The sequence below is a fragment of the Thalassophryne amazonica genome, chromosome 8 (assembly GCF_902500255.1).
Source record: "Thalassophryne amazonica chromosome 8, fThaAma1.1, whole genome shotgun sequence".
Lineage (NCBI taxonomy): Eukaryota > Metazoa > Chordata > Actinopteri > Batrachoidiformes > Batrachoididae > Thalassophryne > Thalassophryne amazonica.
The window spans coordinates 66642273-66659318 of record NC_047110.1 but is presented as its reverse complement, the minus strand read 5'-3'; the positions used below and the strand labels follow the sequence as shown (position 1 = coordinate 66659318).

The 17046-nt window shown below is 40.1% G+C and overlaps 1 protein-coding gene across 2 annotated transcripts in view; it reads right to left on the bottom strand.

Moving 5' to 3' along the window:
- The window catches only part of chd2 (chromodomain helicase DNA binding protein 2), an 83153-nt gene extending 71909 nt beyond the window's left edge, over positions 1–11244 (bottom strand). For both annotated transcript variants that reach the window (XM_034176544.1, XM_034176546.1), the window contains exons 1-4: positions 11098–11244; positions 9657–9717; positions 9456–9515; positions 1279–1340 (exon numbers count right to left, since the gene is read on the bottom strand). The gene's annotated coding sequence lies outside the window, so the exon portion shown is untranslated. The remainder of the gene's footprint in view (positions 1–1278; positions 1341–9455; positions 9516–9656; positions 9718–11097) is intronic.
- Between the last annotated feature and the right edge of the window lie 5802 nt (positions 11245–17046).

Sequence of the window (17046 nt, the reverse complement as noted above, 5' to 3'; positions counted from 1 at the left end):
AGCATGTCTACAAAGAGATACTGCGGCGTTTACTTCGTTCAGTGTGCGAGAAGACGCAAGAGTTGTGGCAAGACAACTCGTGGGTGCTTCACCATGACAACACACCTGCCCACACTGCCCTGAGTACCCCAGAGTTCCTGGCCCAGAAGAACATCACTGTGCTGGAGCAACCTCCCTACTCGCCCAACCTGGCTCCATGTGATTTTTTTTTTTTCCTCTTCCCCAAGCTCAAGGGGGTCATCAAGGGAACCCGTTTTGACGATGTGCACGACATCAAAAAGGCCGTGCCGACAGAACTATGGAGAATCCCGGAAGAATCCTTCCAGGAGTGCATCCAAGCATGGCAGAGAAGGATGGGAAAGTGCATTAGACTCCAGGGGGATTACTTTGAAGGGGATAACTTGTAGTTTGCAGTTTGGATTTGAAATAATTTTTTTGTGACACCAGTCCTGGAACTTTTCTGACATACCTCATATAGCTTCATTCATCTTTCCTTCAATCCTGACGAGTCTCCCAGTTGCTACCACTGAAAAACATCCCTACAGCATGATGCTGCAACAACCACGCTTCATTGTTGGAATGGTGCATGGTTTCCTCCAAACATGACACCTGGCATTCATGTCAAAGAGTTCAATCTTTGCCTCATAAGACCAGAGAATTTTGTTTCTCATGGTCTGAGAGTCCTTCAGGTGCCTTTTGGCAAACTCCAGGTGGGCTGCCATGTGCCTTTTACTCAAAAGGCACATGTGCCATATGCCTTCTGTTCAAAGTGATCACTCTGAGCAGATGGGATGGGTTCATCAGTGAAATCACCTGCTGGAGTCAGTGGCTGCAAAGAAAACCTGTATCCTCTTGGCCCTTTCTGAAATACTTTGGACACCACTGCTGTAGAAACATCTCTAGAATGATCAGTGGAAACAGGATGCACCCTAGCTCAATTTTGAGCTTCATGGCAAAGGCTGTGACTACTTATGTATATGTGATGTCTTGGTTTTCTTTTTAATAAATTTGCAAAAAAAAAAAAAACACAAACACACACATTCTCATTATGGGGCATTGTGTGTAGAATTTTGTGGAAATTTTTTTTTTCCATCCATTTTGGAATAAAGCTGTAACATAAAATGTGGAAACGGTGAAGCACGGTGAATATTACCAGATGCACTGTACCTCTTTAGAGACCATAATGTAACACAGTGAGCAACAGTGCTGGAAAAATGTGGCCAGGTAAAATGTTTAAGTGTCAATGCCCATACTCAAATTCAAACATGGAAAACTTACAGAGTTGTCTTCTTTTTTAAAAAGAAAATTCAACCAGCATTCGCACCGTGTCCATGTATTCACTGTGGAAGATAAGGAAAATGAATGTTACTGACATTAAACCATAACTTGTATAACAGACAAAAAAAAAAACTTTTCCATTTTAGTTTTACTTGTCACTGGCACAAGAGTGCAAGCACCAATGATTCAGAATTAGGGATCTTCAGTTGGTTCATAATGCTGCTGCCAGACTTTTGATACAAAGTAGAAGGTTTGACCACAATACACACGTTCTGGTATTGCTTCATTGGCTTTCTGAGATTGGATTTTAAGGTGCTGTTACTGACCTATAAAATTGTTCATGGACTGGCATCTCCCTACCTGGCTGACTTGGTTAAGCCCTACGTACCACCTCGGGCCTTGCGTTCGCAAGGTGCAGGACTGCTGTGTGTTCCTAGGGTGAATAAAAGTCTGCGGGTCACAGAGCCTTTTCTTATCATGCCAGGGCTCTGATGAATAATCTCCCTGGACATATACATGTCGTACTCTGAAGATTTTTAAGTCTAGATTGAAGACCCATCTTTTTTCCCTGTTTTATTGTTAGTATTTTGTTATCGTGTGTGTTTTTTTAAATTCTTTACTTTGTTTTTATTGTGCTTTTTAATCTTTTACTTCATTTTGTTCCGTTTTTCAAGTTGTGTTGTGTGAAGCGCCTTGAGGCGACCCCATTGTGAATTGGCACTATATAAATTAATAATAAATTTGAATTTGATACACACTTTGAACCTTCATGACAACACATTGCGAGGTTAGGTACAACTCCTACATTGCCTGATGTAAGCAGTTTTCACACTTGGCCAACTTTGTTACTGAATTTTCCCATCTGACAATCCTGAACGGCTTGGTAATACCACAGGATGGGAGGATAGGGTTCAGGAAGCTGCTCTGTGTGGCTTGACACGTCAGAAAAGTTTGACCAAACTTTTGCTGGTTCTAAACGTCCAAAATTTTGGGGAGCACAGTCAGACTCCCGGCTACCTCAACAGTTCAGTGTAGGTGTGGTGCAACCATCTCTCTAATTTTCAAGCAGAGCATGGAAGGAGTTGCTGCAAGCTATCCAGAGTACTAAGCGTGCACCGGACATCACCTGGAGTTATGCAGAGTTGCATCATGCCTGCACCAAGCAGCCTGAGCCAATTATGAATACAGTGAATGTATCTAGGAGCCTGAATGACCTCCAGGGAGAAGAAACAAGTGCAGAACACTGCTAAATCAGATCTGCTGGGGGGGGGGGGGGGGGGGGGGGTCCACAAAAGGTGCACAGAATTTTAATATGGCCCATTACTGCATGAAACTACACTAAACTCATCCGGTGTGACAGCCGTTTTACCATGAACCAGTAGTAAATGATTTCCTGAACATGGCTGCTATTAATGCCAGCAGAGAGAAAATAATAAAATTACAAACCCTGCCATCTGAAGGGTTGACAACTTAAAATTAGCAGTCACTGTGAAGTGAAGATGTTTACTTGCACTTTCACTTTAGAGCTCAAAGCTCTTCAGAAATAGGAGTCAAGATTATGTTTTTGTTTTGTTTTTTCTTAAGACCAGGGTCACCACAGCTGATCAGGTATGGACCACATGTTTATTTGGCACAAGTTTTAATGCAGGATGTAAAATGACATTGTCATTCAAGTTTTAGTTTTTCTTTCACTCCTTCCATGACTTCTGTAGCCCCCCCCCCCCCCCCCCATTTTGCCATTTCACACTTTTTAAATCATCTGTCCTCTAGACATAACTTTGTGTGTGTGTGTGTGTGTGGGGGGGGGGGGGGGGGGGGGGAATGTTGCATTACAGTCCCTTTATACAGAGAGTTATGGCATGACGATGTAGAAAAAAATATGGTCATGTGACTCGGAGACATTTTGGGACCGGATTCTTCCTGTGACTGGTAGAAAGAGTAGAGATAGCTGTAATGCTTTCAGGAATATAAATCATTGAGAAACTGACAGATATTTGTCAACTATTATTTATTTCCAATTTACACTGAAAACCTTATACGTAGCCTACTGTGAAAATGCAATTACTGAAATTATTAGGATGTTATAAGTGCACACTGCAGATGAAAATAATAATCCTGAGATCTTATTTTAAGTAATCTGGTGCAAAAGTTCAAACATTTTCTTTTTTTTTTTATGTATTTAAATCCTCAATACTTTTACATGTCGGCTCAACCTATGAAGATCATTGCAATAAGAAACTACCAGTATGGTATTATGTCTTTGCTATATTGTATTTAGTATTTGTATTTACTGTCAAGAAAGAATGAAAAAATGTTAAGAGGCCTTAACATGAACTTAACTGGGTGAGTACTGTCATTTGTCACCAAATTCAGTAATGTCAACGTCCACTGGTTCCGCACAACTGGCCCTAAAATGTCAGTGTAGCGCAGTTCTCACTACTCTCTGTATAAATGGACTCTATGTTGCATAAAACAAAGAAGGGGGTGGTGTGATTAGCACTACCAGCCCATCACAGCGAGCTGTCAATACTGTCTGCTTAAAAACCACAATGTTGATTCATAATTGTTTCATATATGATATAACAGTCTGTGAGCCAGTCATCAAGTTTGACATTTTGTAGCACTTAAGGGGACTAAACGACACAATCCAGCTTCAGTGTACTGTGGCCTACACAATAATGTATGATAGCTATCCCAGGGTGGTAGCTATAGCCAAGTAGGGGTCAATGAAGGGTTACACAGAGGTCAAAATTTAAAAATGCTCCAATTATGTTGAAAAATACACCAGATGCCAATATCAATAAAATCTCTTGGTCATGCTTACGGCTGCATTAACACTACCACACATCTGTGTGTACTTAAGTTATCTACAAACCTGCAGTAGGCTAGCATCATTTAACTGCCATCCTCATTTACAGAGTGCACACTTTTTATGCTCAAGTCACTGCGGTAACAAAATAATGTGCAGAGGTTTTGCAGCGGACTCCCACCCACAAATCCTACGAAGTCGACACTTGCCAACATAGAATCTTTAGCCTGCACATGCCAATATTTTTAAAAACGAAGAATCAATTACCATTTCCCCAGGCAAATATGTTCTACTTGCAGAGATAAAAGTTTCAGAACACAACTGCAATTCATTGTGGACACATTTAAAACTTCAAGGTAAGGTCCTTAAACCCCAGTTGCTCCCGGTGTGTAGGGAGCGCCTTTCATGGCAGCACCCTGACATCGGTGTGTGTGTTTGTGTGAATGTGAGGCATTAATTGTGAAGCCCTTTGAGGCTCTGATGCAGATGGAAAAGCGCTAGTATATAAATGCAGTTCATTTAATGTTACATAACTGTGATTCACAACATAAAGTTACATTATCAACAACTCATTGCAGGGGAGGACATGGTTTAGGAAGTAAAGCTTTGGACTTGCAGACAGAGAATCCTTGGTTCAAATCCCCATCAGACAAGAGGTGCTCCCGGTGTATAGATGAGTGCCTAACATGGCAGCAGAGTGAGATCAGCAAGTGAATGTGAAGAATCATTGTAAAGCGATCAGAGCAGAGGTCTCAAACCGGTTTCAGAAAGGGCCGAGAGGGTGCAGGCTTTCTGTGCAACCACCCACTCCAGCAGGTGATTTCACTGATTAACATCACTTTGAGCAGGTGAAATCAGTTAATCAGTGAAATCACCTGCTGGAGAGGGTGGTTGCACAGAAAGCCTGCACCCTCTCGGCCCTTTCTGGAACCGGTTTGAGACCTCTGGATTAGAGCATCTGCTTCAGATGGGAAAGCACTACAGAAATGCAGTCCATTATGGTTGTCACAAAAAAAATTCTGCCATTAGGCTGTGTACAATTTCAAGATAGTAATTCAGAAACATGTTGAAAGCTATCTCTAGCCAATCAAAAATGAAGTGAAGTTTGCATTCCACAATCAAAGACAGCACTCTTAAGGGAGGTATTCACTTCTTGTGGATGTGCCAGTGAGTGTGAAAATTATTTCAACCAATTCAGATGTGCTACCACATTTGAGTGCCATTTGTATGAGCATAGACCAGGGACCGGTTTCATAAAGCAATCTAATCTTATTTAGTCAAATAAACTCACTTAGTTGACTAGTTTTTTATGTTAGTTGTTGCACAAAGCACTTAGTCAGCTGAAATTTCACGTTACCAACTAAATCTCTTAGCGTGGTACAGAGGAGGCTAATCTTATTTTGGTCCATAAAACTTCAATGTCTTACCTCAAAAATGGTAGCTATCACGTACCACCACTTGATGGAACACTCAAAAGCACCCCTACGTCGCTCGTATTCCTTCAAAAGGAGAGCTTCCTCTGCTTTTGGCAGTGGTTGCAGCAGACGACTGTCTTGATGTGTTTGTAACAGTTCTCACATTAGCCATCAGGCATCGCTGTTACGCTGAGCAGTGTTGTGTGCACAAAAAGGTTGACGGAAGTGTAGAAGAATAAACTGAAGAGTGAAACTGCTAGGCTAAGTGCTAAGCACGTTGTTCTGCATTTCATATGGGTCTGTAAATGTTAATGAAGCAAAGGCTGGATAGTTCATGACAACAACCAACCAGGCAGTAAACAAAACTGTCGCGCATGGAGCCGTCTCTCGGCAACGGCACACACAAAGCCGTTATGCCCGCGAAAACAGTGCACTAAGGTAACACACCTAATATACAAGTTTAACCATCGATGTGAAATGATGATTAGACAGATAATGTCACGGGACTAACTGTAGTCCACTAAGAAAGTTTAGAAGACTGAAAGATTAGGTTGCTTTATGAAACCACGCCCAGGTAATTCCTGAAGCAATGCAAACAACATAGTTTAACACAACAGCTAGCTAACACAACAGTTAGCCAAGGAGGACAAAGCGAACATAAGAATTCTTCAGCATGCACAAAGATTATGTTTGTGCATGAACGTTTGAGACCAAGTTGGATAGAAAGGGACACACCACTTTCAGTGTCTGGTAGACAAGTTGGGGAAAAAGTCTAAGGTTCTTCTTCCCTTCCATTTTTGAGTAAGTTTCAGAATGGCCTTGGAGTACAGCATCACCAAAAGGTCAACAATTGAAGTATAGTGTCTGTGCATTTGAGCATCATAAGGAACGTCTCAAGTATGGATGCACCGGATTTCCAGTGTGAGCGCTGTGTTAATTGTGTCCAACCAATCATACTGCTGCTGAAGGCCCAAGTACACTCAGCACTGCTGCAAGCCAGCATTGCTTTTGGGTGACGCCAATAGAATGGATGCATACTAGTCCCATCCACTTCATGCTACAGAAACCAATAAGCACAAATTCAATGAACAACAGAACTTAGAAAGAGTTGACTCCATTGGCACAGCAAATGGTTCTGTGACATGGTAGTTGAACTGCTAACCTAAAAAGCCAGGTATGCCTTTTTGAAGCTATCCTGTACGCTTTTACACAGTTCATCAGCATTGCCTTAGTCCACCCAGTTGCAAGTAGATTTAATTTAACCAGGTTAGTCCCATTGAGGTTGAAACCTCTTTTGCAAGGGAGACCTGGACAATTATAAAGTTTCCAATTCACCTAAACTGCATCCCTTTAAATGTGAGAGGAAACCGGAGCACCTGGAGGAAACCCACACAAACTCCAAATAGAAAGGCTACAGGTGAGAATTGAACCCATGACCTGCTTGCTGTAAGGCAACAGTGTTAACCACTAATCCACCCTGGTGCCTAGATACTAGGCGTGGGATGTTACTAGAGTAACATCCCACGCATGATAAGTCATCCACTTCATGCTACAGAATGTAGGGATATACAGTCAAGTGTGGAAGCATACGCCAGCATCGTGATTTGCCACATCCACATCATCACAGAAGGGCCTCGGGTCCTGGATCGCTACCCAGGCAGATAACCGGTCAATCGCCACATCTTCAAAACAATCCACTTGCTGCAGCCTAATGAATGACGGGCATACCATTGGCATTCTCCAGCCATTGAGGTCCTGAACACTCAGGCACTTATGTGCTGGACTGTTCAAAACAAACACACCACATGGCCAAAATGTCAAAACTGAGGCTTCCTTACAATGCATTCGATACTACTCATCTTAGTCTCCCAAAGTAACTGTTCGTTTGAAGTCATTCCAGCAGTACCCAAGGATCCTCCGAAGAGACACGGTACCAAAGACATCTTGTGGCCTTAGGTCACTGGTTAGTGTCAAAGTCTCTCAATCATTCATTAAGATAGGCAGCACCAGGACCTTAAAGAAGTGGACAGTCATTCTCCTGCAAAGATATTGACACTGCCAAACACATCTGTCTAGCGAGCTCATGACTCCATAAGCTCTTCCCAGGTGTCTCTCAATCGCAACAAACAAGGTCCCAGAGACACGAATGTTCATTGCCAGGATAAGTGAATGTCACTCAAGTTCCACACCACATATAGATACAATTCTGATGGCCAGGTCCAGAAGTCACTAAAAGCCTGGTGTTCATCTAGACCAGGGGTATTCAACTCCAGTCCTCAAGGGCCGTGTCCTGCAACTTTTAGATGCGTGTCTGCTTCAACACACCTGAATCAATTAATGGAATCATTAGCAGCACTCTGGAGAACTTGACTGCATAATGAGGAAGTAATTCAGCCATTTGATTCAGTTGTTGAACCAGGGACAGATCTAAAAGTTGCAGGACATCAGCCCTCGAGGACTGGAGTTGAATACCCCTGATCTAGACAATCCCAAGCCCAGATACTCTGATTCCTCATCTGTGCATAGGCTGGCTAAGATGTCCAGCAACTTCTTGGCCTCAGTCTACTCAGCTACAAGTGGGTACTGCACTTAGATAGGGCAGTAGCCTATGATGGACTGGCATCCCAAGCAGGGGAAGCCAAAGACTTCTTCACGCCACGGAATCCGGAGAGGAGCACTAGCACCAGTGGACATTCTCTTTCCATGTACAGTACAAGTCAGTTTGCTTTTGGCTACCACAGTAGAAGAATGGATGTGATGCTTGTCCCATCCAGGGCAAGTTGTAAACGTTCATTTAAGTCACACTACAGAAACCAAAAATAAGTATCAACCCAATGGGCAGCTAAGCACAGAAAAGCTTACACTCTTGCTGGGACAAGTGGCTCTGTGAGAAGGGAGCTGAATCATCAACTTAGAATCCGGGTATGTCCACTTGAGGCTACCAGTCTGTATCCATTTGCAAAACACTTCCTCTGCATTGTCAGAAGCTGTGAGAGGGTACTAGTCTTAGCTGGTGAAGTTGCCTGTGATGGAATGCCGTCCCATCTACGGTGAGCGAGTCTTATCCAATTCAAACTACAGTATCCAGGGACAAGCATGGGCACTAATGGTGCTCATGGCCTGTATAGGACTTCTTACAATACAAGAACCACACTGTCCACCCCTAGAAATCAGGGAATAACGGGAGATGGATGGCGTTGCCAGAGAAGAGGAAGGCCAAAAGGGGGCTTTTGGGGGGCATTGAGGGATGACATGCAAGTGATTGGCATGTTATCGGAAGATGTCAGACGGAAGATCGGATGTGGTGACCCTTAACATGAGCAACCGAAAAGATGTGAGCAGTTAACTACCAATCTTGGTAGCTACCATGGTAGTCCTGCAACTCATCCACATAAGCCAACCGTCATTTACAAAGTAAAATTTGGCATGACAGATGAATTCGATCTGAACTTTTCTCCTCAAAATTGCAGTGTGTGAGTGCTTGTGATCGCAATTACTTGTTTGCTGATGTTACACATAAAGGTTCACTCACAAAATAATATAACTTGGTTGTTCCAGTAATATATGATACACAAATGCAAATTAAAACATCTGCTTATAATAGCTTCATATACATGTATTAAAAAAAGTCTTCCCTGAATCATTTAAGCTTATCGTAAAATTTTATGAAAAAAGAGGAAAAAGCAAAAATATTTCAACATATTGTAAGGAAATACGTAATTGTTAAAGTCAATGTTCGGAAATTGAGAAGCAAAAACCGAGTTGGTACATTACAGAAATACGAACTGAATCAAGAATTGGCAGCACTAGCTAATAACATTCAAAGACTCTGAGCAAAATTCCCTGGTCAATGAAACATTTGCGCAGTTACAAACAGTCAACGTGATATGTTCTTGAACAGTTTCACGCATTATGCAAGGAAATATTGAGTTTGTTAAAATAATTACACTTACATTAGACTGCGAATCAGCCCAGTTGCTCACATCAAGACCCCACCATTGCTAAATCTCAACCTTTTAAAAAGAAGACAATACAAGGTTCAGAGAAGTGACAACAGCACACCCTACTGGTTATATACATGTGGCAGTAAAACAATTAATTTGTAAGATCGCAACAACATTCATTCTGCAGTTGTATTTGGTCTTGAAACATACCATTTTACTTTGGTCAGATCTCCTTTCACTGAACCCACTTTGCGAAAGATGGAGAAAATACCTGTAAAATGCAAAACATGCAATTATGATAAATTCTGTAGCTCAACATGGCAAAACTGTAACTACCATTAGCATGAGAACAAGATTCCGAATTTTAAAAAAATGTAACAGATCTTTTAATGATTAATGTTTAAAAGCTATATAAAAATCAACAAGTTAGAAAAACGTGTACATTGGTCTTCATTTTAATGAGAAAACTTTATTTTTGCTATATTGATGGCTAAAAATACACAACATTAGGCTGCAAATGTAACAGCCTATCATTAATGGCTTGGAGGAGACATTTTGTTTTGTGTAGAGTGGGGAACAAAGTATTTGGATTTAAAATTGTTGTTAAAAATACAAGTATCTTTAACAAAAAGGTTGTGTTTCATCTTTTTTAATATGTCTAGCAGTTGAGTAGTTGTGCAAATTAATCTGTAACCTTGTGCATTAAACCTTAATTGTGAGATTTTTTTTTTTTTTTTTTTTAAATAAGTGTTTTGTATATAGCCTCAATTTGCCATACTTCAAATGTAGTTCTGTTATCCAACTAAAATCAGCCATCATGTCTGGTAGGTGTAATGTACAAATGAGAAGTAAAATTTATATAAATATAGAAGTTATTTCTCCAGTCAGTACCTCAAAGGGTTAAAAGCCAACACCCTATTTCGTATTTCAAAAATATACCTGAGTTTTTGACATATAGATTCCTATGTGTAAACAAATTGTGTATTTTGTATGTATGTTAACAGTATACAAAAAGGTAGTCGTCCTCAACAGTATTATTTTAAGCTTTAGTTAAACTTGCCACTTTCTTTAAATTATTTTAAAACAACATCTAATACTTTGTGAATTGTTGTAACTAAATTCTGTGTACTCAGTGTTAAGAATGTGAATACAAGCTTGCTTTTGAAAAATGTTTATTATAAAAATTCGATTAAAAAAAAACAAAACAAAAAATAACAGTAAAAAGATCCAAAAAATACATTGGAAACAGTTATGTACATGTGAATCTAACATTTCAACATTCTAAAGACAAAAGACTCGGTTATTTTCGATGTTTTAAACAAAAATTCAGGGAAGAGCATTTGCCCTTTCAAGGACAAAGCAAATTTTAAATGCGTAGTTCGAAATAACTCCAAAAAGCTCGAAAATAAACAGCTTCTATAGATCTGAACAAAGTTAACTTGACACACAATCATCAAAACACGCAAAATCCATCAAATTAAAGACAGTCAAATGCAGTTTTCAGCCTGTAGATCGTTTTCTTTATTCTTAGCTGACAACCACCATGGCCATTTTTACAACACTGCGTCTGACTGTCGTTCTTTCCACCATATTGCCTGCCATCCACTTCGCTTTTACACTTACTAAAACGAAATAATTTATGACTTCTTACCCATTTACAACGAAATGTTCTATCCCATTTCGTCTTCTTCGACCGGTGTCGCCTTTTTGGGCGATTTTCGCCGTTTTATCGGGTCTTTCGGCCGCATCGTTCCGCCGTGGATCCGTCTTCGTTGCCTCGCTCCTCTGTTGTGCGCCTCCTCCTCCTCCCCGCCTGAGCTCATATACTCCAGCGGCTCTGCCCACTTTGGTGGAGCTCCTGCCCAGCTCCATCTTTAGTGAGCAGGAGACGTAACCGCCCGAACTCCTCGAGCACAAACCCCTGGATAACCAGCTAAACTAATTCGAAGATGATTATCTTGTTAACATAAATGATATATCTTTTTTTAATAAAAAAAAAATGTTTACCCAAAACAGACAAAAAATCAACTGGGATTAACTACAATTGTATGTTTTATGGTTTACACCTTACAAAATAATAATAATAATATATATATATATATCAGTTGTATCTGTTCCACACAGTGTCTGAACGGGTGTCGGTGACCGAACGGTCCCCCCTAAAAATCGGCCGCCTTTTGCATCTGCGCATGCGTTGTTAGCCACGGTTCACTGCACTCCAGTCATCATCTATCTCAGCGACAGATATTAAGCTTTTGTACAACAATCATTTCCACATAAATTCAGCATTATTTAATCATAAAAGGCAGCGGAGGTGATCAGAGCGCCACGGCTAAACAAGCTGCTAGCTGATGCATTCACTGCACATCAGTCATTTCAAAGTGTCACGGAATGTCGCAGAGTTTCTGCTTAAAACGGCCTCGTTTCTGCTCAAAACTGACTTTAGAATGATTTAAGAGGTTTTATCTTTATCATCTGATGGTTAATAATCCCATTAATCCATTTGATTGCTTTGGGTGAAGAGACTCTGTCTCAGACATGCTGCTGTGGTCCGAAATGATGCGTGCGCAGATGCAAAAGGCAGACCGATTTTTAGGGAGGACCATTCGGTCTGCGACACCGGGACAACTCTTTCTCAATTTATGCTTTTTTCCGGAAGGGTGCCGCATGTGTTGGGTGTTGAAATGCAGACTGAAAACTAATTTTTCACGTGCCAAGAAACCGTACAAATTATATTGTTTACATGATTTAAATTTAGGGGTTCAGATTTAGGGTTAGCATTTCATTTCTCTAAAATGAATACAAAGTTTGGAAATTTGAACAATACTGCTTCCGGACCAACTTTTTGCACACTATAGTCTTGTGCAAAATTCTGATATAGTCCAGATCCAATTCTGTAATATTTCCTATTTGCATACTGTACAGAATATGTGCCAAGCAAGTCCAGTTCAGGTCCAAGGCTCGATAACGTGCAACAGCTACTCTTCCAGCACTTTCAAGTTCCAGATTTATTATTTGAGAGTATTGTCCTGGTATTGACTGAGCTAACAAGTATAGGAATGGGGATTGAAAATTCATATTGCAAGCGCCCAAGCAACTGTGCAAATTACTATATCTTATGTCTTATCAGTTAAAGTTTGGGTTTGGATAAGGGTCTTTAAATTTTCAAAAATGTATAAAATTTTTGGAAATTTGAATAAAACTTCCACTTCCGGACCAGGACCTTGGGCACTTCTAGATGTCTTGTGCAGTAGCAAAGCTCCAAAGTGGTTCAGGTCAAATTATGGAAACAATTTGTATACTCCATGGAACATGCACAGAACAGGTCCAGTTTCTAAATGAATTCCACTGGTCAACACAATTTTTCTTGCATGGAGCTTTTCAATGGATTTTGAGTAATTTGGGGGTGCTGAATCTGAATCTGGTGTTAGTTTTTGACAATCACATCATGTTTTTGAGATATGAAAACATATTTCTCATATCAAGCATTGAAGCAAAAGCTACAGTCTCGCACACCTCTTTGGCGCCATAAACGATATGGCTCTAGCTCACATTTTGGGAACCTGGTTTTAAAACTATGCTTTTGAAGCTGCTTTTGTGCATGATTAGTGGCATCAAACTCGTGAGTGAAGGATCAACTTTAGTGCAATCCATCAATATGGAACATGCACATTGCAAAAAAATGTGATGTGATAGAGGAAATTTAAGCTGATTCAGATTCAGCACCCCAAAATGACCCTAAATCAGTTCTCAAAGTCCATGCATGACATTTTTTTTCTTTTGACCAGTGCTATTTGAGGGTGTTGTTCTGGTATTGACTTAGCTGCCTGCCGGTGAGTTGGCACTGGCTGCTGTTACATCCATGCCTGCCCTTACAACTACTGCACCAGAACTGAGACACAGGAAATGGTTACTTATGCACATAGATGCTATGCATAAGTTCTGTGCAGTATTTGAAGATAGAAGACAAATTTTGATGAGTTCTGGAAGGGCACTGTGCACTTCTAAATTTGAAAAAAAAAGTTGTCTCAGCTGCCAAACAATGCTGCAAGTTACTTGGAGTCGGGTTAGGGTATAAGGTCTGTGAAATACATATAAACTCCAGAAATTTGAACAGTACTTCTGGATCTGTACGACACTGTTCACTCATGAAACTCATGCGCTGTAGCAAAATTCTGATGCGGTCCAGGTCCTAGTCTGGGATTTGCCATCGTCAAATACATATAAACCAGCAAAGGACACTATTAGATGGGGGGAGCTTACTTGCCCAGGACCCTACTAGATAGTTCATAGTTTACTGAATGTGTTATTTTTTAATCAACAGATCTTTAAATCAATTTCAGAGTAACATCTTCCACACGACTAGTCTGTACGTAGTGCACCAGTGACACATTACAATTTCAAGCAAGAAAGTCCCTTTTATGAGATTGAACATTACATGAATTTATTCAAAATTCACATTCATCCATACTGAAGTCAGAAGCTCCTCACAAGGTGTGACTGCACACCACACGCAATTAGGATTAGGACACTTTGATGCATAGAATTTGCCAGTGAGTAAACTACCAAATATTTATTTAATGGACAATTCACTGTACTACCTGAACCATAAGCATCCATTTTCTAGCACAAGGTTACCTTTCTGTGTCTGCTTTTCACATTCTCTTACAAAGTGCGTGTAAGGAATACACCCCAAATCTGACCATAATCTCAAAAGCTTCTTTAAAGATTTTATTTTAATGATTTCCTTGCATTATTAACTTATTTTAGTTTGTTAGAACGTTAGTGCTGTCAGTCATTTTTCACTCCATTATCAGATTCCAAGCAGTGTGTCTGTTACTTGCATTTTTGACATGGATAGACTGTACTCAAAGAGCAACACATTTAGGTCTATCTACTGACCTTTTCAACCTAATATATGTATAATGTCTACCACTGATATCAATGTTATTTGTTCTTTGGCGAAACAGCCACCCCACACACCTGGACTTCAACTAAACAGCGGATTATTGAGCATTGTCTATGTGCTGTCTGACTGCCCTCTAGTTTTGCTTTGAAAATTCATGTATTAATCCAGAATGTAAAAAATTGCAGAAACTTCTTGTGGTAGGATTAAGTCTTTTTTTTTTTTTTAAATAAAACACTAATGCAATGTTTGATGCAGACTGTACATTAGACACCACAAATACCCCTTGGTCTGTTGTGAAAACAGAATTTCAATCAGGGACCTCACTAGTTTGGAGTGTTTGGAGCAAATGATTACAGAAAGCAACTACCAGCCTGAATCTTGTTCAGTAAAGTCTTTGTTGGATTGAGATCTCTGGTATGCACTCCTCCCCCATCACTGGCCAATGAGCTGTCAGACAGCACTGCGCATGCTCTGTTCAGGGGAACGTTTCTTTAAAAAGATCATCAGCCTAGCAACAAGAATATCTGCAGAGGCAATGCAAATCCAGGCATTGGATTGGTCGGAAGACAAGCGAGCCCAGCCTCTCTTTTGGCATACGTCATATATGTGACAAATCACTTATCCAACTTAAAAGTGCCATTTCATCTCAAGTGTTATAATAATAATAATAATAATAATAATAATAACAACAAATAAATAAATGATCCTATCTTGTATACTTTGTAGACACAAAAATCTGCATTAGTAGTCCATTTTTATGTTCTGATTGAGGACATGTATTAGATTGTATTGTATTGTATTGATTGCCTTCTGTATTAGATTGGGTAACATGATTACATATGAATTTGTTTTGAAAGTAGGTGCCTGTCAAGGTGATCCCCTGAATCCTACTGTGGTTTAAGATCCTCATGACCCTTCTACCTTAACCAATAACTGTGATCCAGTATTCCTATGTCACAAACATATAAATACCTTATTATAATGAACAATGTAGTTTTACTTTCTGTATCAGAAAATGGCCTACAGCAGTGCCTAAATAATTTAAAGCAGTTCTGTACAGACTGGGGTCTGGAGGTAACTATTGATAAAACTATCTTGATTTTGAACAAACAGGTAGAATAATCAATCTAAATTTTTATTCTAAGAATAACAAGATTGAAAATGCACAAACATATTAAACTTTAGGAATTGTACTGTATGAACCTTCCACTTGGCCAATGCACTTGCAATCCTAAACAATCTAAAGAACAATAAATATTGCACATCAACCTTAGTATAAGCATTTAAAACCTCCTGAAAATAACCAGACTTGCAAAATAATGTTAACAAATGTGTTACTAAGCTGTAGGCATGGCTGTATTTTTTGTGTACTGGTGCCTTCGTGCTGATGAACCTCAGTAACTGACGAACGCCAAGGGATTGCCCATGTACAACCTGTGGCAGATGGACGTCAAAGTTCAGGAGGAAGGGATGGACTGAGGGCTGGTTGCATATCATGACCTTGGCAGTTCCATATGGATATAGCAATGTATGGCACCAACACATTCTCCCAGACATGAGCTGACCTCATTGCTAAATCAATTTTTAAGCAAATATCAAATTGTGGCATTAGCAAGTATAACAATAACGTGGCACTGTGAGATGTTTTGTAGACAGTCTCTGTACAAGAAATTAAGTGTCTAACAATGTCTGCTCATCAGCTGTAAAGCTGCATGCATAATCCAGATATGGGTCATGGATAAGCACATTAATGTAGACTGTGATTCTACTCGTTAGTGTAATTGTGAGCTTTATTCTGTCTTTATTCTTTACTCAGAGCTTTATTCTGTCATATACTCCTGAAAAGCTTACCTACCATTCCTAAAGAGTTTGTTACTGCATGCTGCAGTGTCACTGAACAGAACCACTCTCCTAAGTTTTGACAAGCACTTGTTAAACCCCCAGTCTTTGTTGTTTACTTTGTGCTGCCGTCTGGTGGGGTTTGGTCAAATCAAAATATCCCACAGCCTGGGAGCTGTGAAGAACCACATACAGCTACTCCAGGAGAGATTTCGGGTGAAGGAATCACAGAAAGGTCCTAGTTATTACATTTTAAGAAAACATAAATTCAAACTAAAGTTTGGCATTTGTAATTTTAATAGCCCATCATCTGATAGCAAAATGTGAAATTTATAGAGCTAGGCAGATGGTAACTATTGAAAGAAAGGTATCTGTAATACTGAACAGGAAAGGGCGGTAGAGAGACCAGCCTGTTGAATGGTCTGGTGGTGCTGGCAAAAAGACAAGAAAGGTGGCAGATCTGAAGATTCTGCAATTTTCCATGAGAGTGACAAGGATGAAGAGGAATAACAAAGCAGAGGACAGTATAGGTAGGATGGTTTGGAGACAGTGAGTGAGGCAAGATGGAAATAATTTGGGCATGCGTACAGGAGTAACAGGAGTATCTAGAGAAGGATTCTTGGGAGCAACTCAACACAAGGAGAAAAGGAAGGCCAAAGAAAAAGTTTATGGATGTGATAAGGGTGGATATGCAAGTGGTTGGTGGGACAGAGGAAGATGTGTGGGACAGGGTAAGACAAGAGTCCCTCGACTGAGAGAGTAACGACATGATGGGTCGGAAAAAAAAACAGTCACCTGAATCGTAGTGCCATCTTGGGTTCAAAATAGCATTCGCTATTAATCCATCTGCAT